Here is a 26,886-nt window from a genome sequence, read left to right on the forward strand (position 1 = left end):
TAGAGGACAGGAAAGCAGAACGCAGCATCCAATCCACTGTTCATTGGGTGTATGGAAGTTAAGCAGGGGTGAAATGCTCCCAGTTTGGACCGGATCAAGAGATCCGGTAGCGATTGTGGCAGGTGGTTTGGAGAACCGGTAGCGATGGTAGCCTGAGGCTCCACCCACCCGCCCGGGTGCGTTACTTCCTGCTTTTAAAAGCTTAATAAAAGGCTCTGACTATCGCGAGGCACACCTGTGATTGTCAGAGCCTTTATTTTTTACTTTTAAAAGCATTTTTTTACAACCTATTCGGCCGAATAGGTTGTAAATAAATGCTTTTAAAAGTAAAAAATAAAGGCTCTGACGATCGTGCGCCACAGCTGTGACCACGCCCACCCAGTTACATTACCCCCCCACCAAGCCATGCCCACAGAACCAGTAGTAACAAATTTTACATTTCACCACTGAAGTAAAGGATAAATTATAATCTTTTTTTGGATGCTATAACAGGATTATTGCACTGATCGGAAGTTTAGATTTCATTCCTTAAATGTCTCTATTCCAACTCTGATTCTATGAATGTGTGGTTGTCTGTAATTCCCACACATGTATATTTCTGTATTTAGGAATTAAAAAAAAAAAGAATTTGAATAGACTCCCCTTCATTCATCCTGAAGGAACCTTCACTTGACAGCATTAGAGATATTAATATTCCAGTGTTTTGCAGTCTTGCCAAGAGCTTTCAATTATTTAATGGTTAAAATATGCAGCATCTACAGTGTCAATATCCCCTTTCTTAAATCATTCAAACAAATATAGAGGTATTAGTAATACACCACATTTCTTGGCATGTATCCAAATTATTTGGCAGGGTTTTTTTTTCTAGACAGTAGCTTTAAGACAAAGGTGTGGGATATTTGACCACGTATAGTCTTCAGTCTCAAATTAATTTTCTAGAAAATAGCTTAGATGTTCCGCTATTTTATGAATAACATAAAGTCCTTGTTTATTCCATGCTCTGTGGAACTGGTAATTACAGTCCGGTTTTGCTCTGCTGTTTCTTTTTCTCCCATTTAAATCCATCAATTTCACACCCATTCTCTTCATTTTCATCAACAATCTCATTTTGATTTTAAGCCAACCCATCACTGCTATTTTTTTTCTAGCCCACCTTCTTTGCCTTATGGGAAAGGGGGAAAAATACTTTTTCTCACCTCCGCATTTCTGATTTCCTAAATTAGGATTTTTTAAGTCAATGCATGCTCACATTCTAGGAAGTAGGCATCTTAACCATGCCACCTGAATGACTGTTTCTCTGTTGTTTAAAATGTATCAATTTATTTATTTGCTTATTTGAAGTATCCACGTCTCCTACTAGAAAGCATTCCTTAAGGGACTTAGAAAGGAAGTTTCTGTCCTTCTGGCAAAATATATATTACTTGTAATACTGATGTATTTATTAACCAGGTTCTCACAAGCCACTTTAATCAAATCACTACTCATAATGATAACAAAGAGGGAGGACCTCCAGTGGATCGATGGCTGGTTGAAAAATAGAGGGGGGAAAGAATTCAAAGAAATGAGGGAATTTTGAAAATGGAGCATTGTAAGGAATGGATCTGTTTGGGTCTAACATTGGTCGATTTGTTCACAATTAATTTAGAGTTAGGTAGATCCAGTGAACTGGCAGATTTTGCAGATGGTTCTGATGGATGCCCTAATTAAATCATGAGCCTCGAGCCAAGCTTCAAAAGAAATCCAGTTATTTATTAAGAGCTTCATGTTGGCACGTTCCCAAGTGAAGCCAGCTCTGACCCTAGTTATTTACGGCCCAATTATGACCCTGTTTCCTCCTCCCCCCCCAGGGTGTGTCATCAATCACATTTGCCAACGGAGCAATTTTCCATGGGTTGTAGAGGTCACTCCCCTCCGGCTGCTGTAGGTAACCCTGGGATACAGCCTTGAGAGAGATAAGCATGGAATGTGCACCTGTCTTTGGCTGCCATCCCATTTCACTGGTTTCCTATCCCCCCTGGCCTATGACAACTTGAGAGCAGGCCAGGCCTGCTTTGCGAGTTGACAGACAGAAATGTACATAAGGTGGTGAAACCACACATGGACTGTGAAGTCCTGCAAAAGGATCTCTTCAAACTTGATGACCATGCTATTAAATGGTAAACTTAATTCAGTGTCAGTGAGTATAAAGCAATGTACATTAGAGCTCAGAATCCATTTTCACTTATAAATATTATGGAAACTGAAATGCCAGCAGACAACTAAAAAAGAGGTTTGGGCTCATTGCTATCCATAAAGCTCATGAGTGAAAAATATGATCCAGGGTTTGAACACCTTCAATAATTAAGGCAGTATGCAATGTTTGGGTCTGTTTGGATTTGATGAAAGAAGCTTATGAGGGGATGTGATTGAAGTTTATAAAATTATACAGGTAAAGAAAGGCAAAAACAAAGTTTTTCTCTGCCTAATTTAATAGTTGAACTAGAGGCTATCCAATGAAATTAACTAGCAGAAGATTTAAAACTGGTAAGAAGAAATATTTATTCTTGCAGCATGTAATCATCTCTGGAATATCCTGCCACAGATATGGCACTGGCATTGTCAATGGAATTTAGATGACTTTAAGAGGGGACTATATACATTTGTAGAGGACAGATCTATCAATGGCTATGATTATAGATTATAGGCTTTTGTATCCAGGCATTGACTCTATCTCTTCATACTAGGTGCACTACAACAACAGTAGAAGATCACTTTGATGTCCTATGTGTAAGCTTGCTGGTTGCAAATAGTGAGACACAATATGAGACAGAATACTGGGTAAATGAAGACCCAGATTGTTGGGGGCAATATGCTGACTCTGTAAATCGCTTAGACAGGGCTGCAAAGCACTGTGAAGTGGTATATAAGTCTAAGTGCTATTGCTAAGTGCTAAATGGGCTTAAGTCTACTGCGCTAGAGTTATTTCTCGCTTTCTCATATACTCAAAGCTGTTTGTAATTATGTTAAGAATATGGTTTTTTTATCCTACACATGAGAGTCAACTTGTTGGCTGCTGGTTCCTGTTTCCTGGAAGGGGAAAAGCAACCCAACACTCACTGAGCAGAACTGAGATTTTGATTCTTACTCTATTGGTTATGATTCAGTTAGTCACTGCAGTTGATGCCAAGAGTGTTGTGGCCCGCCAGTGGTCAGCAGAGCTGGCAACAGAGTCGGACAGTGAGGAGGTTGGGGAGGAACTTGGGCCAGTCCTGGGGGCTGGGGAAAGCTCGGACAAGGGCTCTGCGTCAGAGGCAGAGAGGGAGCTAGACAGCAGCGAGGCAGAGGAACAGCTGGAGCCTGTTCCCAGTGTGTGCATGCACAGAGCTGCCAGAAGACAAGAACAACTAAGAAACCAGGGTCGATTTGGGGGTAAAGCCACACCTTGGAGGTGATTGGCCCCTCCCATAGGAAACAAAGGAGGAGTGAACAGGGAATGGGCTTTTGCAGGAAACAATTCATTTGGTCAGTCGTTTCAAAAGTGGAAAGTTCTGTTCGTGACTATAAGAGACTCTGTGCCAAGTTTTGCCTTGCCCTGAATTTGGAAACTAGCTATCTGGCAGCTTTCCAAGCAAGATAAGGTTTGTGTTGATAAATATTCCTCTGAAAGACTGTTTGCCAAACATTGCTGACTGTGAATGAAAGGAATTCACAGTTGTGTAAATAAAAGGGGCTTTGCCATGACCAAGACTCTGCTTCATGCTTTTTAAGGAAGCCTAGGTCAAAACAAAGAGGTCATTTCTGGTAAATATATACTGAGTATAAGCAGACTTGGGATAGACTGTAATATGGATAGGTAACATCTTCACCCAGAAGCAGCATGTTTGTGTGCCCAGTTGCAGCTTCCAATATAATAAATGAACTGCCTTCAGATATCTTCCTGACATGCATAGATTATCTGAATGGATTTAGGTCTGTTTAGAAAATATCAGCAGTTATCCAAAACAGGTTTAAGCATGTATTGGTTTATTTACTAAGAACAGGTAGATAACAAATGATCAAATCAGGGGTGGCTTCTACTTACCTTTACTACCAGTTCGCAATGGGAGCACGCACACGCTGATCATCAATTATGACATCCGGGTGGGTGGGCGGAGCCGCCCGCCGCTTTTACTACCGGTTCTAAAGAACCGGACAGAACCAGGAGCAACCCACCACTGGATCAAATACACCTCTCAGAGTTAAGAATGGAATCCATATTCACCTGCTCACATGCAAAATCTCTCCATACTGGCACGGATTTTGAATTTGCCGTTGTCACTAGGAAATGTCATAGGAGAAGAAAATGTGATGTTCCAACACATTTGTCAGCACGAGTCAAAGCTCGTTGCCGAAAATGTCACTGTGGTCTACAGATGGTAATTAGTGATTCCAGATATTAAAAAAGATTTTGCTGATTGAAACGGAAATCTATGAACATTGGAGTAGAATTAAGTATACTGACAATTGAGGCTGAAGGGATTCTCTACTTTGCAGTATAAAGCTTATGGAGAGATATCTCAGCAATGTTTCCTATTTCAGTGCTCTTAAGCCTTTGTTGGGATTTTTGATAGCTTCTATACTTTCTACATCCTAGAATCATAATGAAATATAGATCAGGTTTTGAAAGACATCTACAAATACATTAAATTTCAGCCATTTTGCTAGTTCACAGCACCTCTACGTATTTAAATTAACCTTTACATGTTCATTGAATCTTCATTAAAAATCCAATTCATTTACCGTATTTTTCGGAGTATAAGACACATTTTTTCCTCTCTAAAAGAGGGTGAAAATTTGGGTGCATCTTATACACCGAATGTAGCCCCATCCACCTGCCGGCCCCCACCCGCCGGCCTCCGTGCGTCGCCTTTTATATCTGTTCCAGGCTGCAGGGATTGCCACAGACCATTGCCCCCTTCTTGGTTTGTGTTTTTGGCCTCCGAAAGCTCCGTTTGGGATGCTGCATTTTCAGCCTCTGAAAGCCCTGTTCAAGGCTCTCAAAATGGAGATTTCAGAGGGAGAAAAAACAAGGCACAGAGGCCAAAATGGCAACCCAGAACAGCTGCTGCCTTGTCAGACTGGTTCCGCGCTTCGCCTGTTGTACTCACTTGAGTGCCCTGCGACAATCCACTGCATTTTTGAACCTGCCTCTATGCCCCAACGAAATGCATGTGAGCACAGGAAGCGCATGCGCGCTCACAACCAGCGAACCTCTTGCTAGAATTAACCTCTGGGAACAGCTGATTGGGGGTATTCTGGGAGGCCAAACCACCTGCCAATCAGCTGCTCATGCTGAATCAGGCTAATATACCTGTTCCAGGCTGCTTGCTAAGTGCACTAGCCAGATGGATGCTGGTAGGCAGATTTTTTTTTTTCTTATTTTCCTCCCCAAAAACAAAGGTGCATCTTATACACGGTGCACCTTATAGTCCGAAACATACGGTATATAATACTATATAATTAATTAATGAACTTGAAATGAAAGGGTGGATTTTATCAGAAGTGTCTTGATACACACAACAGCTTCAAAAGTATATTTTTTGTCCCTATACTGAAATTATTCATAGTGTATTGGATTAGTTTAGTTTAGCTTAGTTTAATTGTGGATAGACAGCCAGCCTCAAACTAAATTGATATGAGCTAGGATCTTTTCACTCCTTATAATCACAGTGGTATGACATTATAGTGCTGTTTTCCTATCACGCTAATTTAATTTGAAATGACTCAGCTCATATAAACTATACATGCCAGAATTAAAGATTGTTCCCTTTGTTGAAAGTAGTTATAGGGTCAATATAGATTTTCCAAAACAAGTACCATTACAATATCAACAAATATCAACAAATGGAAGGCAATGCTCCAGGGAACTAGAGAAAGTAGTAGATTAAAGCAAAGGAATGGATTTTTTTTTTTTTAATAAATTCTATTGATTTCTGGCACCTTTCCTGTGGTGGTTCTGGAAGATAAAAATCAATAAGCAAAATGACTGGAATAGAAGTCAAACTCTTGATTGTGCAATTCATGTGAGAAATTTTATTTACTTGTTTTAATCTACTCTTCTGTTCCTTGGGAAGCTGAAAGTCAGGATTGGCTGGGAAGGTGAAGGAAACCAGAGCAAAATGCAATATGGTAGATTATTTCTAATACCAATTATTCCATCTCGGGTTTACATGGTAGTGCCAATGGGACATGTCCTGAGGAGCTGGCACCTTTTTCTAAAAGAATATTTGCAGGCAGGAGAAGGTTTCAAATAGGGCAATGACATTGATACAAGGATCCCAGAGAAGACAGGCTGAAGAAATTTTACATGGTTAATTTTAAGGAAAGAAAACCTAGGGGAGATGTGATGGCCATGTTCAGCTGTATAAAGAGACACAACAGGTTAAGAATTACTTTGCATGGCCATATAAAAGTGTGTGTGTGTGTGTAAATTACTGATGGAATGAACTCTACAATTGCAATGGTATGTGAGTATGGCCTCGGGATCAGTCTTGCAAAGTTCTGTTAATATAATAAAGTGTTGACCAACCTTTATGGCACTGAGTGCTGAAACAGGAGCGTGCCAGGAGTGGGTTCTACTTACCTTTACTACTGGTTCAGAATGGGATCTGCATGAGCAGATCACTGATGATGACAACCGGGGCGATGGGCAGGGCCTCCTGCCAGTTTTACTACCGGTTCTTGCAAACCGGTCCAAACCGGGGGCAACCCACCACTGGAGCGTGCCAGAAACCTGAAGAGCAGCCACCCAGGGATGCATATGCGTGCCGGAAAGATGATCTGGTTTCCGGCATGTGCATGCATACCGACCACCTGGTCTTTTGGTTTCTGGTGTGCATGGGTGCACGACGACCAGCTGGCCAGTGCGTATGCACGTGCCAGAAACTGGAAGAGTAGCCACCCAATGTGCATGTGCACCGGGCAACTGCTCTTCTGGCTTCTGGTGCTCCCATGTGCATGAAGACCAGGTGGCTGGTGTGCTGGAACCTGGAAGAGCAACTGGCAATGGCTTGGGTGCCCAGAAAGATGGCTCTGCATGCCACTTCCGGCACTCATGCCATAGGTTTGCCATCACAGATATAATGTAATGTAAGAAGCAAACAGATGGAAACTCATCAAGGAGAGAACTAATCTAGAACTAAGGAGAAATTTTCTGAACAATTAACCAGTGGGACGGCTTGATTCAGAAGTGATGGATGCTCCATCACTGGAGGCTTTTAAGAAGAGATTGGACAGCCATTTGTTTAAAATGTTATAGGATCTCCTGCTTGAGCAGGGGATTGAGCTGGAAGACCTCCAAGGTCCCTTTGAACTTTGTTATTCTGTTAACTTTGCAATGAAGATGGAGTTAGTACTGCTATTTGTGCTTCTTGTCAGGACAATGTTGCAGGGCTAACATCATACTTACAAGACTGAAAGATTTTCTGCCCTTTAGTTTTACTCTCTGGAAAAGTAGGAAATGTCCTTTCTGAAATGTTTCTCACGCCATCCCTTCTTCTATGAACTAGACACCTTTTATATGCCAGTTGTCCCATATGTTCTCCCTTTTGACTTTCAAACCATACCTACTACCCATGTTTCTCCAAAATAAGACAAGGTCTTATTTTGTTTTGGGCCCCAAAATAAGCAGTAGGGCTTATTTTTGAGGGGTATCTTATTTTTTCCATGTACGGGAAGCCCACTTCTTCTGCTTGCTCACGTGGCAGAAGGCCACATAGCATGCCAGTGCTGTGAGATGGGAGGTTAGAACTGCAACACACATCCTGCACTGGCTTACCTCTCGGCCCCTGTATCCAGGCCATCCATGCTCCAAGACTTGCCTCGCCTCACAATCATGGCACCAACACACCACTTGGCCTCCAGCTCTGTTGCAGCCACAAGCAAGCAGAAGAAGTGGGCCGGCAGCCACGTGGGCTCCTGCTGCACTGGCTGCTGGTGCTGTTGCCATGAGGCAGGTGTCAGGATGTGGATGGCATGGGTGCGAGAGCCCTGAGTTAAGCCAGTGTGGGGCATCTGGGGCAGTTCCACCCCCTCCACCTCACCTCATGGCCATGACACCACGAGCAACAAGATGGAATGGGTGGCTAGCCAGCTGTGCAGGCTCTTAAGTAGGACTTATTTGGGGGGTAGGGCTTATATTAGGCACTTGCATAAAAACATTGTAGGTCTTATTTTTGGGGTAGGTCTTATTTTTGGGGAAACAGAGTATTACCACAACTGTGAAGCAGTCTAAACCTTTTACAGAAGAGGGTAAACACTGACCTCTTATAAAAGGTTTAATCCAAATTAGTTTGACTATAATCACTTCCAGTTCTGCAATTCTATCATTCTGTGAGATGGTGTTTTAATTTTGTACTATAATAATTCCACCCAATGGTGCTTTTTCAAGAGGCAACTGGACTTTCTGTGTTTTCTTTTTCTTTCTTTCTTTCTTTCTTTCTTTCTTTCTTTCTTTCTTTCTTTCTTTCTTTCCTTCCTTCCTTCCTTCCTTCCTCTTTCTTTCTTTCTTTCTTTCTTTCTTTCTTTCTTTCTTTCTTTTCTTTCTTTCTTTCTCTTTTTCTTGAAGATGTTTCACTTCTTATCCAAGAAGCTTCTTTAGTTCACAGAGTTTCTCCAGAGCTGAAGAAACTTCTTGGAAGAGAAGCAAAACATCTTCAAAGAAAAACCAAAAAGTCCAGTTTCCTCTTGAAAAAAACACTTTTGGCACAATCATGATCTGGATGACTGAGAATCTCCATAGATACAATAACTCCCCATAGTATCACAAAGGTTATGGAGATTCAACTATTGTAGTTATAATATTTAATGAAATCAAACTGGAAAAGAAATATTATGGAAAGTCATACCTGGGGCAACTCTCTGGAAACAGGATAGCCTATGGATATGCAAGAATCGTTGGTTCCACCTGGAATGCTATGATTCATTTTATTGCCTTGGGAAACCAGGTGGCAGATTCTAGATCTGTCTGTGTCCCTACTGGACAACCATTTACATCCTGAAAAAGACCTGTATCTATTTTGTGTCAAGAGCACTATATAAAGCAATGCCTTTGGAGACGATTTCTATTATTTTAGAAGTGCCCATCCTTCAGCTATTGAAAAGAACACCTCTTTTGGTATGTTATTCAAGCTTCACTACAAATATACTGTAGCAATCTCTCCTTTAACGAGCTATCAGCAGAAACAGCAGGGTGTTTCAACCTGCCTAGCTTTTCCTTTTTACTGTTTCGAACTTCCCAATTGCTTATCATTAGAGCCCAGCAGAAAACAAAAATGAAAAAGCTTGCCTCCTAGTCTGCTGGAGCTGAAATTATGCAGGCTTCGGTGAAAAAAAAAGAAAAGAAATCCCTCAGTTCTATAATGCAATCTACTGGATATAGCGGGGCAGGAGTCCTAGGCTTATTTTGGCCTGGCCTTTCTGTCCTTCTGGATGTCGCTGCAAGCTTTTAAGCTAGAAAAAGAAAACGGCAACGGTACAGAAACAGCATGCTTCTACAATACAAATTATTTTTTAAAAAGGAATATGCCAACCAATTTTTAAAAGCCTCTGATAGGCTCTGCAGGAAGACCCAGGGAAATATTCCATTTACTGGAATCTTGATGGCTGAGAACTGAAGCTTCTAATAGCAATAGCACTTAGACTTATATACCGCTTTATAGTGCTTTACAGCCCCTTCTAAGTGGTTTACAAAGTCATCATATTGCCCCCAACAATTTGGGTCCTCATTTTACCCACCTCGGAAGGATGGAAGGCTGAGTCAACCTTGAGCCTGGTGAGATTTGAATTGCCAAATTGCAGGCAGCCGGCAGGCAGCAGAAGTAGCCTGCAGTACTGCCTTCTAACCACTGCGCCACCGTGGCTCATTACTAATACCACAGACCTGTGACAATGGTAGGCCAGTAGGGGTCTCTGGAAAGTTTAAAGATGTGTGTGGGTGAGAGAGAAAGATGTGGAGGTTAAGGGGAGGAAAAAATAAGTGTTGTGGTCTGCCAGCAGCCTGCAGAGCTGGCAGCGGAGTCGGGCAGTGAGGAGGCTGGGGAGCAACATGGGCCAGTCCTGGAGTCTGGGAAGGCCCAGATGAGGGCTCTGTGATGCAGACAGAGATGGGGCCAGGGCCATCTGGGAGTGATACGCAGACTCCAGAGCCTCCAGAGTCAGACAGCAGAGAGCAGAAGAACAGGAGGAGCCTGTTCCTAGTGCATGCATGTGCAGAGCTACCAGAAGGCACGAACTGTTAAAACAAAAGGGATTACTCAGGAGTAAGGCCTGGAGATGATTGGCTCCTCCCATAAGGCTTAAAAGAGGAGCAAAGGCACTTTGGTGGGCACTTTGCAGGAAAGCAACGTTGTTAATTCTGTTCCCAGTTGGCATCTCTGTTTGATTCTGGAATCCGTGTGGCTTTGCCAAGTAGGTCTTTGGCAGAGTGTCAAGGGAGATAAAGGTTAGTGATTATCCTGAAGGACTTCTTCCTTAGGACTCAGCTGTGAATGAATGTAATTCACAGCTGTTGCAATAAAAGAGGTTTTTGGGACTACTCGTGTGTTTTAATGACTCAGGAAGCCTAGGTAACAAAAATAAGGATGAGGGCATCTATTACTATGATTTCCATTTCCATAAAAAAAAAACAGAAGAGTACAGGCAAGAATACTGAAATACTGAATACTACTCCAAACCATTTCAAGGTATGCACAGCACTTTTAAACTGAAACAAAATTAAAACCTAAAATTCAGTGATTTTCTCACAATCCCAACACTTTTCAAACAAAACATATTCTTTTAACATTTGAAATTAGTAAAGAGAATACAAATGCTCATTAGAGTTAAGAAAACAGCAGGCACATACATTGCATAAGGATGTTTTGTCTGTTTGTTATTAACCATTTGTTGTTTAAATTATTAAAAGGGACCAATTGTTTTAAATTTCTTAAATGACGAATTCCCACTCAATCCTGTAAATTTCTCCACTGTTTGGCTAGACTTAAATGCAAGATTGCCTGTGAAGTGTGGAGATTATGTTTTATGCTAAATGAAATTAACCATTTAGTCTTGTCAACTTTATAGACAAGTACTCTCCATGCTCTCCATGTCAAGCACAGCTTCTTTCAATTGTTGTATGTTCAACTTTGTGTCAGTTTTGATGGTATCAAGCCAGCATGGTCTTTGGTGGCCCCTTCTTCTTGTTCCACTAACCATTCTTAGCATCATTGCCTTCTTCAATGATTTTCACTGAAGACAGGGCCAAAGTAAATCAGATGTACTTTTATGATTTTAGCTTCTAGTGATGTATCTGGTTCAGTGATGGAATTCAATTTTTTTTTTACTACCAGTTCTGTGGGTGTGGTTTGGTGGGCATGGTGTGGCTTGGCCGGTGTGGCTTGGTGGGTGTGGCAGGGGAAGGATACTGCAAAATCTTCATTCCCTACAGAGAATCATTAAAACTATCCAGAATATCATCGCGCTCCAGCTACCAGCCCTGGATGACATCTTTGAATCTTGCTGTTTGAGGAAGTTGCATAACATTCTCAGAGACTCTTCCCATCTTGCTTACAATCTTTTTGGACTGTTGCCTTCTGGCAGAAGATACAGAACAATTAAAACTCGGACCACACGTTTTCTGAATAGTTTTTATCCAAGAACTATAATTGTATTCAACAACGAACTAAAGGGCCATCAGTGAGCTGTTGGACAGCATTACTTGGTCTGTTGTATGGATGCTTGGATGGTTTTAGGGGTGGGGAAATTTTTTAGGGGTGAGGGGGTGTCTAGAAATTGTCATGTGAATTGGGTCTGGTCTCTGGGTGTTATGTGAATTTCGTTGTATGGGTATACTGTGTATACACGTACAATGACAATAAACTTTATTTATTTATTTATTTTATTTATTCTCAGCCCACTCCAGGGGAAGGATACTGCAAAATCTCCATTCCCATCCCACTCCTGGGGGAAGGATATTGCAAAATCTCCAATACCACCCCACTCTGGGGCCAACCAGAGGTGGTATTTGCCAGTTTTCTGAACTACCCAAAATTTCCGCTACCGGTTCTCCAAACTGCTCAAAATTTCCACTACCAGTTCTCCAGAACCTGTCAGAACCTTCTGAATAGCACCCCTGATCTGGTTTTATATGATTTAACACCTCTCTGTTAGTTACACGTAAGGACTAGAAATGTAAAACAACCAGAAATGTCATTTCAAAAAATTGTCAACAATTGTCAAGCAGGGAAATTGAGTGGAATTTTTTTTCAGGAAAAAGAGACTTTCCCCAACATTTCTCTAAGTATGGACTTTCCCCTAACAATGCCTGAAATAGGGAAAGATCCTCAGGATGGCTTACTTTGGGATTTAATAGAACCATTAGAAACAGTGTATGAAAGAATGCATACCTTATGGGTGTCTCATAATGAAATAAGTACTAGGCCACTATGCTATACCAAACAATGTTATCTGGGGGGAAATTGCCTGTCAGATGTAAAATACCAGGTCCGCACATGAAGGTCTAATTAAACTGATTGATTGCTAAAAAGTCTATGCACAGGAATCTTCTCAACTAATTTATTTATTTATTTATTTATTTATTTATTTATTTATTTGTTTGTTTGTTTGTTTGTTTGTTTGTTTGTTTATTTATTTATTTATTTATTTATTTATTTATTTATTTATTTATTTATTTATTTATTTATTTATTGGTTATATGCCACCCTTCTCCGGAGACTCAGGGCAGCTTACAATGTGTTAAGCAATAGCCTTCATACTTTTGTATATACCTGCTTAGTAGGGCTTTCACCCCCCCCAGCGGTGTTCTTTTTTATACAAAGTCAGCTTATTGCCCCCACAAACCGGGTTCTCATTTTACCTACCTCGAAAGGATGGAAGGCTGAGTCAACCTTGAGCCTGGTGAGATTTGAACTTGCAGTAATTGCAGGCAGCTGGTGTTACTTAACAGTACTTTAGTCTGCTGTGCCACCAAGGCTCTTTTAGGCTAATTTAATGATTAGCACCTTCCTGGAGTTAGATAAAGGTCAACAGAATTCAAGGCAGGGTGGACTTATTCCACTTGTGGCTATGTAGGGATTCTAGGCTGATCCCTCTTTTAACTCCACTACCAGGTTCTGCCATTCCTTCTCCTACATCACCAGAGAAAGAATTACCATTTCAACTCACATTGAGTTTTGTCCATTTGTCCTTGCCTACCGTTTTAAAAGATTGCCACTGATGGAAATGGCACCCTTCCAGAGGTGGTATTCAGCCAGTTTGGACAGGTTCGGGCAAACCGGTAGTGGTGACCCATCCGCCCACCTGGGCACAATCCCATCCTACATTGCTGTGTTTTTGATGCTGCATGCATGTGTGGATGGCGTGTGCGAGCGAATTGCTATGTTGTTTGATGTTGCATGCATGTACGGACAGCGCACGCAAGCGAATTGCCATGCTTTGTGATGCCACACATGCATGCTCACATTTCTGGTACTGAGCGAGCCAGTTGCTACAGTATGTGAATCCCACCTCTGCATCCTCCTACAGAAAAAAAAAATGCCTCTGATCAAGATGTTTAAATAATAACTAGAAGCTTAAAATCAACACACAAGCAAGCTAACAGCAAATTAATATATTACATTCAGCAGATTAATTGTTGTTCTTAGAGTTCCCCTTGCAGATTTTTTTATTGATGATTGTAGCCAAAACTTACTAAGAACCTAAAGGTCTAGTCTCATGTCCTCTCATCTGTTACCATCCAGATGTCTTTTCTGAAGTCTCATAATAGCAATAGCAATAGCACTTAGACTTATATACCGCTTCACAGTGCTTTACAGCCCTATCTAAGTGGTTTACAGCATCTTGCCCTCAACAATCTGGGTCCTCATTTTACCCACCTCGGAAGGATGGAAGGCTGAGTCAACCTTGAGCTGGTAGCAATACCACTTAGACTTACCATACTTTTCGGAGTATAAGACGCAGTCCCCCTCCCCAAAAGAGGGTGGAAATATGGTGTCTTATACACCGAAAACAGCCATTTTTGGCCTCCAAAAGCCCCTCCCCATGGGTCCCATTTTTGTGAAAAACAGGCCCATTTTTCAAAAAAAACAGGGTGCACAGAGGCTTTGGGAGTCCTGCAGAGTACTCCTGTGGGCTGGGGAGGGCAAAAAACACCCATTTTGGTGAAAAACGGGCTCTTTTTTTCACCAAAATGGGGCACTCAGAGGCTTTGGGAGGCCTGGAGAGTGCCCCTGTGGGCTGGGGAGGGCAAAAACACCACCATTTTTGTGAAAAATGGGCCCATTTTTTGCAAAAACGGGGCATGCAGAGAGTTTGGGAGGCCTGGAGAGTGCTTCTGGGGGCTGGGGAGGGCAAAAACAGTTTTCCTTGCTTACCTCTTCAAAATCTTGGTGCGTCTTATACACCGGTGTGTCTTATAGTCCAAAAAATATGGTATATACCGCTTCACAGTGCTTTTACAGCCCTCTCGAAGCAGTTTACAGAGTTAGCAAATTGCCCCCAACAATCTGGGTCCTTATTTTACCAACCTCGGAAGGATGGAAGGCTGAGACATAATAACTTGGAAGCCATTGTGAGATTTGTCTGTTTTTGTAAATCTGTTCTTTCCACGAAGAAAGCAGGAATTTGACATCATGTTTTTTCTTTAGTACAGCCATTACTCCTCCTGTGAATCTTCTCCTCTGCGTATGAACTTCATTTATGTTTCCCTCTCTGTGTGAATGTATGAGTGATTTCAATATATAGTAATATGCTTACACAGCCTAAATTACTTACTCAGCAGTTCGCTTCTCTAAAATAGCTTATAGCCTTTTATCCGTGCAATAATATTATATGCTATTGCAAACCATAACGCTATCAAGAGTGCCCTTTTAACATCAGTATGTCTTTTTCTTTGCCAAATCCATAAAATAAAGTCACATAGAAAGTCAGTGTCAATAGCTGTTCCACATTTATTGCATTCTTTCCCCCTGGAGCTGTGGCTCTCAGACTACAGTAGCTCAGAATGGTTTACACAGAACATATAGGATGCAAGTTATAGTTAATACTCCTTCGCAACAAAATGCTGGCATTTTGCTATGCCGGAGTCATGAGCATGGAAGCCCAAGCCAAATCTGCAATCCTTCTAGAAGGTCACACAAACAACTCTGTGATAAAATCTCAAACTGAGGTGGCATCTTGCCATGGTGCTTGGAAGGTTTTTGAGTTTATTGATTCCAAGAAATGTGCATGGCCATTAGTCTCCTATGTGACTGGCCAAGAAAGAAGTCTGGAATCAGCAATATGTTTTTTTGAGAAAAGGGAAGCACCAACTGCTTTGAAAGAGGTACTGGTAGATCCACTCCTTAATAGGTCAGTCCTGGTTCCAATGGTAATGGACAACTCCTGTCCTATCTACAATCACCCACTTTTGGAGAAGGTTGTTGAGAAAGAATCGATTTTCAGATCAATCACAAATCACAAAATGCTTTGGAGGATGCAGATTACCTAGACCTATAGGACAGACACTATATCTATTACTCTTACTGATGACTTTTAAAGAGACATGGATGGTAGGAACGTGACTATCCTTCTCTTGGGGGACTTATCAACAACTTTCACAGGTGTAGAGATTCTCAGTCATCCAGGTCATCCAAAGCACCTTTGGTTGTCCCAAAAAACAAAAAGGTCCAATTGCCTCCTGAAAAAGCACCTTTGGGACAACTTTCACAATTGTTGGCCATAGTATCCTTCTGTACTATCTGAAAGTGCTGGGAGTTGGAGTTACTGTATTACAGTGGCTATATACTTCTTGATTAGGCAGATCCTAACTCCTACCCTATTTCATAGTTACATGGAGCCATTGATGGAGGTCATCCCATATCCACCGTTTAGGAGTAAAGTATCTTCACTATCTGGATAGTATCCATTTGTATATGTTTACATATGTATATGTGAGATGAAGATATGTATATGTGAGATGAAGATGAATCAGAGATGTTGTAGAACACGGGTGTCAAACTCAAGGTCTGGGGGACAGATCCAGCCCATTGGGTGCTTAGATCTGGCCATGTGGCCACCCTGGAAACATCAAAGGACCGACCCGCAGTGCCTCTGCCAGTGAATACAGAGCTTGGGAGGGTCACATACAGTCCTCCCGAGCTCTTTTTTCACTGGCAGAGGGTTGCAGGAAGCCATCCCAGCCAAAAATGGAGTTCACAAGGGCTGCATGGGGCCCTCCCGAGCTCCGTTTTCACTAGCAGAGGGTTGCAAAGCATGTTGCAGCTGAAAATAGAGCCCGGGAGCCTGTTTTTGCTGGCAGAGCACTCGGGCCACCACAGGCACCCCTGACACAAGTGATGTTGAGCTGGCCACGCCCACCCTGGCCACACCCACCCCAGCCCCCTGAGATCAAACACAACCCTGATGCAGACCTCAATGAAATCGACTTTGACACCCCTGTTGTAGAACATCTGACTTAGCATCTGGAAGCTGTCAGGGCTTGGATGGGAAGAAGCATTCTTAGACTCAACTTAAGCAAGATGAAGTGACTGTTCCTTCAGAAAGCTAGAAGTTCCAGGGCAAAAGCAATCATGATTTTCAACAAGCTTGAGTTTGTTTGGAGAAAGCTCTGGCACAATGATATGTTTTCTCCTCAGTTGTCCTAGAGGGTTGATACAGGAAAAATCGCTCTCTGGACAAGCACTGTCGCTGGGACTCTGCACATACAGAAACAACAGAGCAAATTGTTCTGACCTAGGCCTCCTGAGTCAGTAAAACACATGAGTAGTTCCAAAAACCTGTTTTATTTTAACAGCTGTGAATTCTGTTCATTCACAGATGAGTCCCAAATAGTTGTAAAGAGTCCTTCGGGATAAGGATGATAATCACCCACCTTTATCTCCCTTGACACACTGCCAAAGACCTAATTGGCAAAGCCACACGGAGTCCAGAATCAAACAGAGCTTCAGACTTCAAACTGAACAGAATTAACAAAGTTGCTTCCTGCAAAAGCCCACGTGCCTTTGCTCCTCTTTTAAGACTTATGGGAGGGGCCAATCATCTCCAAGCCCTACTCCCGAGTCGTCTCTTTTGTTTTAACTGTTCTTGCCTTCTGACAGCTCTGCGCATGCGCGCACTGGGAACAGGCTCCCCCTGTTCCTCTGCCTCACTGAGGTCTGACTCTGAAGGCTCTGGAGGCAGCATGTACTTCCCTGATGGCCCTTTCTCTGTCCCCGACACAGAGAACTCATCCGAGCCTTCCCTAGACTCCAGGACTGGCCCATGCTCCTTCCCAGCCTCCTCACTGTCGGATTCTGCTGCCAGCTCCGCAGGCTGCTGGCGGACCACAACACAAATGCTCCTCCAGTGCCAGTACTAGAGACATTCATACTAGCTTTATTTCACCAATATAGGGTGTATGTGACAATTTTATACCTTCCTACTGCTTGCAAACATTAATCCTGGTACAACATATAATGTGTCAAACTCTGGCATATACATACATGTACACACACTTTAAAAAATGTTTTCAATCTTGTGTATTTTATCCTTTTTAACTTTAAAAATTATTAATTGTATCCTACAATTTCTATGCTGGTCTGTGACCATAATAAACGTTTGATTGATTGAGAAAGCTAGAGAAAGCTGGTTGACAATCTGTCAATCCTTCTGGACTCAGAGCTCATGCTGGAAGAAAAGCTAGAGCTGTGATGGCAAATCTATGGCACACGAGCCATCGCCCCAGTTCAGCTCCGCTGTGCATGCGCCTGTACCTCCCACCAGCCAGCTGGTCTTCGGGTCTCTGCCATGCATGCATGGGGGTGGGGTGCATGTGGGGCACATGTGCATATGGGGGGGCGCATGCACGGGGGCTGCACGCGCATTACATTTTGGGGGTTCAGGCATGTGCATGTGTATTTGCATGCACTCACATGCGCTTTGGGCACTCGGTTCGGAAAAGGTTAGCCATCACTGAGCTAGCAACTTTAAGCCTTTGTCCAGCTCTGGCTTATGTCTCAACTTCAGCTTTTACTTTCATAGACTTTTAGAGGCTAATGAAGTCTGGTTTTTCCAGTAAGCTTTTGATAGGTGATTACAAAGGTGTGATGCCATAAGTCAGGAATGGCTTTATAGAGTTTGTATTAATTGTATTAAGTGTCAATAACTGTATTATTGGTTTTATTCCGCAATTGGATATTGAACAGCACCTATAGTCTCTCAGACTGAGACAGTGAATAAATGTCATTAAATAATTTAAATAAGATGAAGGCTGAATAATGTATGAAGGGATGTATATCTGGCCAACTTCAATGTCATATATAGTTAATCCAGTCCATCAAAATTCCACATTAAAATACAGCAACCATAAAGGAAATCTGAAATGATTATGAATCTCCCAGTATCTACACTATATGGTTTATGTTAAGCTTTTCCTAATCTATTCATTTTGGAATGCAACTCAGACAAAAATATGCTCATTTTATATGCAAATGTTTCAAACTAGATTTATTTTTGCATGCGGCTATCCAAATCTGTGCATTTTTTTTTTCAACCAAGATGTATTTCAGATGGGCTTTAGTGAACTCTGTTTAATAATAGTTCACACCACAAAAATTCTATGTTGGCTGATCAACCCACTCAACAAGCTGCTACAGTTCTTACTTTTTTGCTTGAAATGAAGAATATTTGTCTGACATTCTTCTGTCTGTAAAGAGAGTGGTGTGGTGGCCTAGAGGTGGAGTTCTTGCCTCACAATCAGGAGACTGTGAGTTCGATCCTAGGTAGAGGCAGATGTTTCTCTCTCTGGGCACAATGAGAATATATTTGCTGAACAAAACTCCACATTGGCGACAGGAAAGGCATCTGGCCAGTAAACACTCAGCTCCATTCAGTTGTTTGCAAGGGATTATGGGGTCGTTAAAAGAAGATGATTCTTCTGTCTCTAAAGAAATCAACCAGAATTTAGTTTTAAACACTACCTAAGCTTCTCATGAAGTCCACATCTACCTTTATGATGAGTTTTCCCAAGTCCTGGTCTTACCTCTCACTGATTTCAAAATTCACAAAGATAACTGAATCGTCTCTATTCCTTTGTATGTCATAGCAGGAAGCAGGACTGACCTTGGAAAAAAAATATTACTATTGGAGCTTTTTAGTGTTTTCTCACACAAGATTTCAAACACTTCTTGTTTTACAAATATAACATTAAAATGTCATTTCCCTTTTAAAATCTTCTGAGTAACAAATTTAAGGTAATGATTTCTTGAACTGCACTTCAGAAGATTTACAAAATAATCCTCATTTGGGCAAGTTGGATTTCCTTCCAAGTAAATTTGCATAATTTTTTATGTGTATTATCGTTGTTGGTGTTAGCAGAATCCTATGGAGGTCTTTTAGTTGTTTAAATTTTGCACATTGACAACGATCAAACATTAACTTGAAGAGGATTTTAAAAGAGCTGAGTTTGATTGGATACGTTTGATCGAAGCCAGATTCCAACATAACAGATTGGAAAGTTTGTGTGTGTGTGTGTGTGTGTGTGTAAAAATAAACTTTTTCTCTGATCCATATTTTATTTTTTTTGCTCATTCCACCCACCCACCCATTCCCAAGGGAAAAATAGAAGTTCAACCCAACCTCTATAGCTCTTGTCCCTTTTTTTAAAAAAAAAAATCACTTTAATCTAAACTGTGATTTAAGAGAAACTGGATTGTGGTAAACAGTCGAAGTGTTTACTGAAACTGGAAAGGTTATTTTCCATAACGTATTACAGAATCCTAATGGTGGCAATAAATACCCTTGCGCTGTCCACTGCTCGTCTCAGACATATATGAGGAAGTAGGAAAGTCAAACCTCGAGAAGATGAAATGCTTTGTAAATTATGGCACAAACTCAAGTAAGGGGGAAAAAAATGATGAAAAGCTATAGCCCAATTAAAAAATGTATATCAGTCTAGGATTCTAATTTATCAGATTCATTATGGTGGTTCATACTCCATATATGTATTAGAGGAGGCCATGCCATTTTTGGAAGAAACACATATAGAATTGTATAGTTTTCAAATCTTCTTAAAAGCAGGGAAGGTGGGGATATTCTTCATCTTAGAGGCAGAGGTGGTATTCAGCCGGTTCGGACCGATTCGACCAAACTGGTAGCAGAACCCGCCCCGGCTCTATGCCATCCTATTTAGGCACATTTTTTGAGGCCAGACGCATGTGTGGACATGCTCACATTTGTGAACCGGTAGGGACTAGGTGGCTCAGTGGCTAAGACACTGAGCTTGTTGATCAGAAAGGTTGGCAGTTTGGCAGTTCGAATCCCTAGTACAGGTCTCCTGTGTGAGCAGGGGGCTGGACTAGATGACCTCCAAGGCCCCTTCCAACTCTGTTACTGTTACTGAATCCCACCCCTGCTTAGAGGGTAGTGTATTCCATAGAGTGGAGACCACTAGTGAGGAAATGTATTGTTGGGCCACAGCCCCTTTTAAATTTCACAGGGGGGTGACCCTCCCTTAGGGATGACTTAGGATGGGCCAAGTCTCTTTGAGAAAGACTGCCCTATAGTTATGCAATTGCTAAGTCATGTAAATTTCTAAACATGGTAACTAATAACCTGAATGGTGCCTAGAAGGAGACTGGAAAACAGAATTTAGCAGGATAATAGAGTTGGTGTTGGACCTTGGAGATCTTCTAGTCCAAGCCCCTCCTCAAGCAGGAGACTCTATATCCAGTTGTCCAATCTCTTCTTAAAAGCCTCCAGTGATGGAGCACCCACAGCTTCTGAAGGCATGCCATTCCACTAGTTAATTGTTCTCACTGTCAGGAAATTTCTAGGTTGCTTCTCTCCTTGATTAGTTTCCATCCATTGTTTCTTGTCTTTAGGTGCTTTGAAAAATAGGTTGACCCTCGCTTCTTTGTTGCAGTCCCTCAAATATTGGAACGCTGCTATCATGTCACCCCTAGTCCTTCTTTTCACTACCATTCTTCATATGTTTTAGCTTCCAGCTTTCTAATCATCATTGCTGCTCTTCTCTGCACTTTTTCTAGAGTCTCAACATCTTTTAGATAGATAGATAGATAGATAGATAGATAGATAGATAGATAGATAGATGAGAGAGAGAGAGAGAGAGAGATAAGATATGATAGAGAGATAGAGAAAGAGAGAGAGACAGACAGATATAGATATAGATATAGATATAGATATAGATATAGATATAGATATAGATATAGATATAGATGCAAGTTTTGGTGTATTTGGGTCTTTTCCCATGTAAGATTGAGAGTATCTTGGTGACGTTTCGATGAGGTCCCACTCATCATCTTCAGGCTGATGTCTTCGGCTTCATGCTTGTGCGAGGAAAGTGTGATCGGAGCTGCCATCTCTCTATAAATACTGGTGAGGAGGTGTGGGGTGTTGGCTTTGTTGCTGTGAGCGGGTTGGTTGCCTGTGTTGTTACATCTTGATTGGTTGATGGAGTTGATGTTTGTTCTTGTACTATTAAGTTCCCTTTTCACATAGGGGCACATGGGGCACTTTAGACCCCATGGAGAGAAGAAGAAAAAGGAACAGCAGCATTAGCCACTGCTGCCTCCAGCAGTAAAGTCAACACTCAAAATATGATCTTGAGTGTGTTTAAGTGACAGTGTTATGGTTTCAAAATAATCTTCAAAAAGAAATAGCTCAAAATAAACACAAATGCTCCAACCATCAAATAAGTGAAATGAATTAAGATTTGTTACAAATGAATTAAAGGTAATATAAATCAAAATTAAGGCACAGTAATGTTTTTGTCCTTCAGCATTTTGGTCCACATTTAGAATGGAATGGGATGGAATGGGACGGGATGGGATGGGATGGGATGGGATGGGATGGGATGGGATGGGATGGGATGGGATGGAACGGAACGGAACGGAATGGAACAGAATTCTTTATTGACCAAATGTGATTGGACACATAGAAGAAATTTGTCTCCGGTACACAAGCTCTCAGTGTTCATGCATCAACAAAGTGATAAATCATGATCATAATCATAAAATATAATCATCATAAATCATAAGATACAAACTCAGAGGTGGTCATACGATACCAAATAAAGAGACAACATAAATCATAATAGGATACTAAATAAAAGCAATCAACATAAATCATGAGATACAAACAGCAAAGTTATAGTCCTAAGAAGCTAAGGAAATGGATAATAGGATAGATGAAAAGGTGAGAAGGATAATAGCTAATACAGTCCTAGTAGGTGGTTTGACATCCTAGGGCATAAACAGTATTGTGGGAATTAGTTGTTTAGGAGAGCGATAGCACTGGGGGAAAAAAACTGTCTTTGTGTCTGGTTGTTTGGTGTGCAATGCCAATCTATACAAAGCAGCACTGCTTCTGTTTCATAAACCAATATTTTTTTCCCAATTTTTGTACATCGTCTTACCTCAAATAAAATAGGAAACTGGAAAACGCTGGTTGTGATTGATAATCCTTTAATTATTAAAGAGATTTTTCTACCTAATTGAACATATATTAACAACAAAGCAAAATTGTGACTACTTGCAATGGATGGGTAAAGGGATGACAATGCTCCATTGAATCTTGATATGCTTAATTATGTAGAAAGGAAAATGGGCAGATAAATTGCAGCACAGTAATAATAATTTGGTAGCTATGAAGATATCCTAGGAAATTATATGCACAGCATGGAACCGAGATATTTATAACTCGAATTCTAGCAACAAAAATAGTGTCCCTTATATTGCATAATCTTTGGAGAAAATGAATATATTTAGTGTGGAAAGTATATCTTAAGTGTTCTCTCAGAACTGCGGATACTCTAGTTTGGGTTTTACAACAATTAATAATATCTTAAGGTAGGTGCAGTACTTAATGAAGCATGCAGCATTATGTCAAGTTCACATACTAGCCAGTAGAGGGAGGTGTTTACTCTTAAATAGAAGTGTTGTTGTGCAGGAAATGTATGTGCTCAGAGCTTTGTCTTATTCCAAGGGGAATGAATTGAGTCCAGAAGTCTTTCTACCTTCTGAATTTTGAACACTATTACTTAACTGTTTACAGATACGTAAAATGCCTTGCCTGCTGTTTGCTCATAACATATAAAAGGAATAAACAGTTGTTTTCCGTCCTTGTTCAAGGGTGGTTGTCTTCAAAGATGTGGAAAAGGCTTCTTCATCATAAATTGCGGAGATTATTTCTCACTGGAACAATGTAATTAAACAATCGATTCATTTGGCAAGAAGAACCTTTGGTTTTAAGAACACTCATACCATTTACATTTGCTTTTCTAGGAACACTGGCAGGCAGGCAGGCAGGCAGGAAAACAAGAAGGAAGGCAGTAAGAATATAAAGCACTTACAATGCTTTCATTTCAGTAAATTACTCTTTGATTTCTTGGTTTCAGAAAGGAGAAGAACTTGTGTAGCATCTAAACCAGGGGTGAAATGATCCCAGTTCAGATCGGATCACACGATCCGGTAGCAATGACAGCGGGTGGTTCGGAGAACCAGTAGCAAACAACCCTGCCCACCCTCCCCATGCCCAGCTGAGCCGCGTGATCATCAGAGGCTTTTTTTTTTAATTTTTAAAAGCATTTTTTCTACAACCTCTTCCACAGAAAAAATGCTTTTAAAAATAATAAAAAAAAAGCCTCTGATGATCGCGCGGCTCAGCTGGGATCGTCAGAGGCTTTTAAAAGCATTTTTTTAACAACCTCTTCGGCCGAAGAGGTTGTAGAAAAAATGCTTTTAAAAGCCTCTAACGATCCCAGCTGAGTTGCCTGATCGTCAGAGGCTTTTAAAAGCATTTCTTTTACAACCTCTTCGACCAAAGAGGTTGTAGAAAAAATGTTTTTAAAAGAGAAAAAAGCCTCTGCCGGTCAGGCAACTCAGCTGGGATCGTCAGAGGCTTTTAAAAGAGAAAAAAGCCTCTACTGATCAGGCAACTCAGCTGGGATCGTCAGAGGCTTTTAAAAGCATTTTTTTACAACCTCTTCGGCCGAAGAGGTTGTAGAAAAAATGGTTTTAAAAGTTAAAAAAAAAAGTTGGCCACACCCACCCAGTCACATTACCCCCACACACCAAGCCACGCCCACAGAACTGGTAGTAACAAATTTTACATTTCACCACTGATCTAAACCATACAAAAACTTATGTAGTTGTGTTTGTCACTGTAGCTAAAGAGAGGAAGAGAAAATTGCATCTTCTGAATCTTATTAACCTTGAAGTAGAGAAGAGGTCTAGTGCAACTACGTGATATGACAGGCCATATAGATTGTGTTTCAAATGATGCTCAACAGCAAAAGGATCAAAAAGATACATGTGCATGTCATTAATCTAACCCTGGGGGGGTTGCTAGCATCATGTTAACTTTTTCCTCCTATTCATGAAGCCATGTCAACATATGATGGGTTTTTTTGAGCCACTTCTTTGTAATGGAGATGGCAATTAGTGGCCTGCTGTAGCACCATGGCATCCAGTGGGAAAGAGATCAATGCAAAATTTATTCTGAGTGTGAAGAATTAGAGCTTTGTGCATGAGGCCTTATTAAGATAAAAAAAAATGTGAGAGGGTAAAGCAAAAGATGCAAGACAAGGTTTTAGAGACAAAAAAAGAAACAAAAATCATACTCGAGGTTTCAAAATGTTATTAATGACTTGGATAAAGAGATGTAGAGAATGGTATCAAATACACAGATCAGACAAAATTTGTTGGGATAGGTAATAATTTCAAACCAATCTTAAGAGGCTAAAGAAATGAATAGAGAGTAAGTGAATGAAATTTAGCAGGACTGAAAATTCCTCACATGAAGAACATATCAGATTCATGGCAATAGCATGGAATGTGCCTACTACTACTACTACTTAATAATAGTATTTGGGGTAAAAATTGTCATAACAATTTATTGCAACCTGAATATATGTTTACAAATAAGAGCCGTTGATGACACAGTGGTTAGAATGCAGTACTGCAGGCTAATTCTTCTAACTGCTGGCAATTTGGTAGTTTGAATCTCACCAGGCTCAAGGTTGACTCAGCCTTCCATCCTTCCGAGGTCGGTCAAATGAGGACCCAGATTGCTGGGGGCAATAGGCTGACTCTGTAAACTGTTTAGAGAGGGCTGTAAAGCACTGTAAAGCGGTATATAAGTCTAAGTGATATTGCTATTATTGGACAAAAATAATTTCAGAAAATAATGGTTCCAGCATGTTATGTTTTGCATAGATTCCCCACGTTCAGTCCTGTGCCTGATTATGAACACATTTCAGGAAGGATTCGGGTGGGAATTGGATACAGAGAAAGATAAGAAGGATAACTAGCATACTAGAACTAAAAGAAAGGTTGAAGCTTTGGGGCACCCTCCAACTTGAGAACAGAAAACCAACAGATATGTTAATATTCCACAGGTAGCCCAAAAGATACCACGTGAAAGAAGTTCAGGACCTGTTCTTTATTATTCTAGAGTACAGAAGTTGGAACGAGTGTTTTAAGTCACAGCAAGGTATATTTTGAATGACTTTCCCAAAGTAAGTAAAAGAGTGAAATGGAACTAATTACCCAAAGAAACGTTAATTATTCTTCACTGGAGGCTTTCAATGAAAAAAAAAACAACTAGACAACTATCGTTTTGTTTTGTTTTTGTTTTTTTGGCATGTTTTAATTTGTAAACCTTCATGGATCAGTGCCCAGTTCAAAGATCCGAACAACCGCTTTCAACTCTGGAACTCTGTGATTCTAACACTTTTAAGCCTTGATCATCCTGGCCAGTGATGGAAGATTGAAAATGCTGTAACTCCAAATATTTGAAAATCACTTCGGGATGTATGCCAGTGAGTAAAAGCACTGCATCTTCCAAATGCCCAAAAGTAGGACTTGTAAGAACTGACAAATTGTTCTAGGCTAAGGCTGAGATAATTTTGCTTTTTTTTTTTTTAATTTGATTTATATGCCGCCCTTCTCCGAAGACTCAGGGCGGCTTACAGTGTGCTCAGCAATAGCCTTCATCCTTTTGTATATTTATACAAAGTCAGCTTATTGCCCCCACAAACTGGGTCCTCATTTCACCTACCTTAGAAAGGATGGAAGGCTGAGTCAACCTTGAGCCTTGGCAAGATTCGAACCCTGCAGTAATTGCAGGCAGCTGGTCTTAATAAGCTTAATAACAGGGTGCCTTAAACCCCTGTACTACCAAGGCTCTAGATCAGTGGTTCTCAACCTGTGGGTCGGGACCCCTTTGGGGGTCGAACAACCCTTTCACAGGGGTCGCCTAAGACCATCGGAAAACACATATTTTCAATGGTTTTAGGAATAATTTTATGGTTGGGGGTCATGAGGAACTGGATTAAAGGGTCGCGGCATTAGGAAGGTTGAGACCCACTGGTCTAGATGGATGCCTCCAATTTTTCGACGAGCAGCAGTTCTGAATACAGCACTGTCCTCTTTATTGGTCCTGTTTCTGGTAGCATCTAATGTACTGGATTGAATTGATCAATTTAGTCTGAGTTGTTTCTTGCAGGAGCTTACATTCATGATGCATTAGAACACTTTGGAGCACAAGAATTGTCCTCCAATAGATCAATTTGCTGTTTGCCTTTGGATGGTTCAAAAGCTGCCATTGACTCCATGTAAGTGTGCAGTCCCTAATTGTCTGCTTGTCCTATCTCCTATAGCGTACCAAGGGAAGCATACCTATAGCATTACTGAGGGAAAATCCTAATACAAGGAATATTTCCTTACAAGTTATGTCAAAGTGCCAACATGAAGACTGAAATTGCATTTAGAAAGATATAACTTTATCTTTGATTGGAATTACTGTATATATCTTTCTTTCTTTCCTTCCTTCCTTCCTTCCTTCCTTCCTTCCTTCCTTCCTTCCTTCCTTTCA

The sequence above is a fragment of the Pituophis catenifer genome, unplaced genomic scaffold, assembly GCF_029215685.1.
Source record: "Pituophis catenifer annectens isolate HBS135680 unplaced genomic scaffold, rPitCat1.0.hap2 SCAF_4, whole genome shotgun sequence".
In the NCBI taxonomy this organism is placed as follows: Eukaryota; Metazoa; Chordata; class Lepidosauria; order Squamata; family Colubridae; genus Pituophis; species Pituophis catenifer.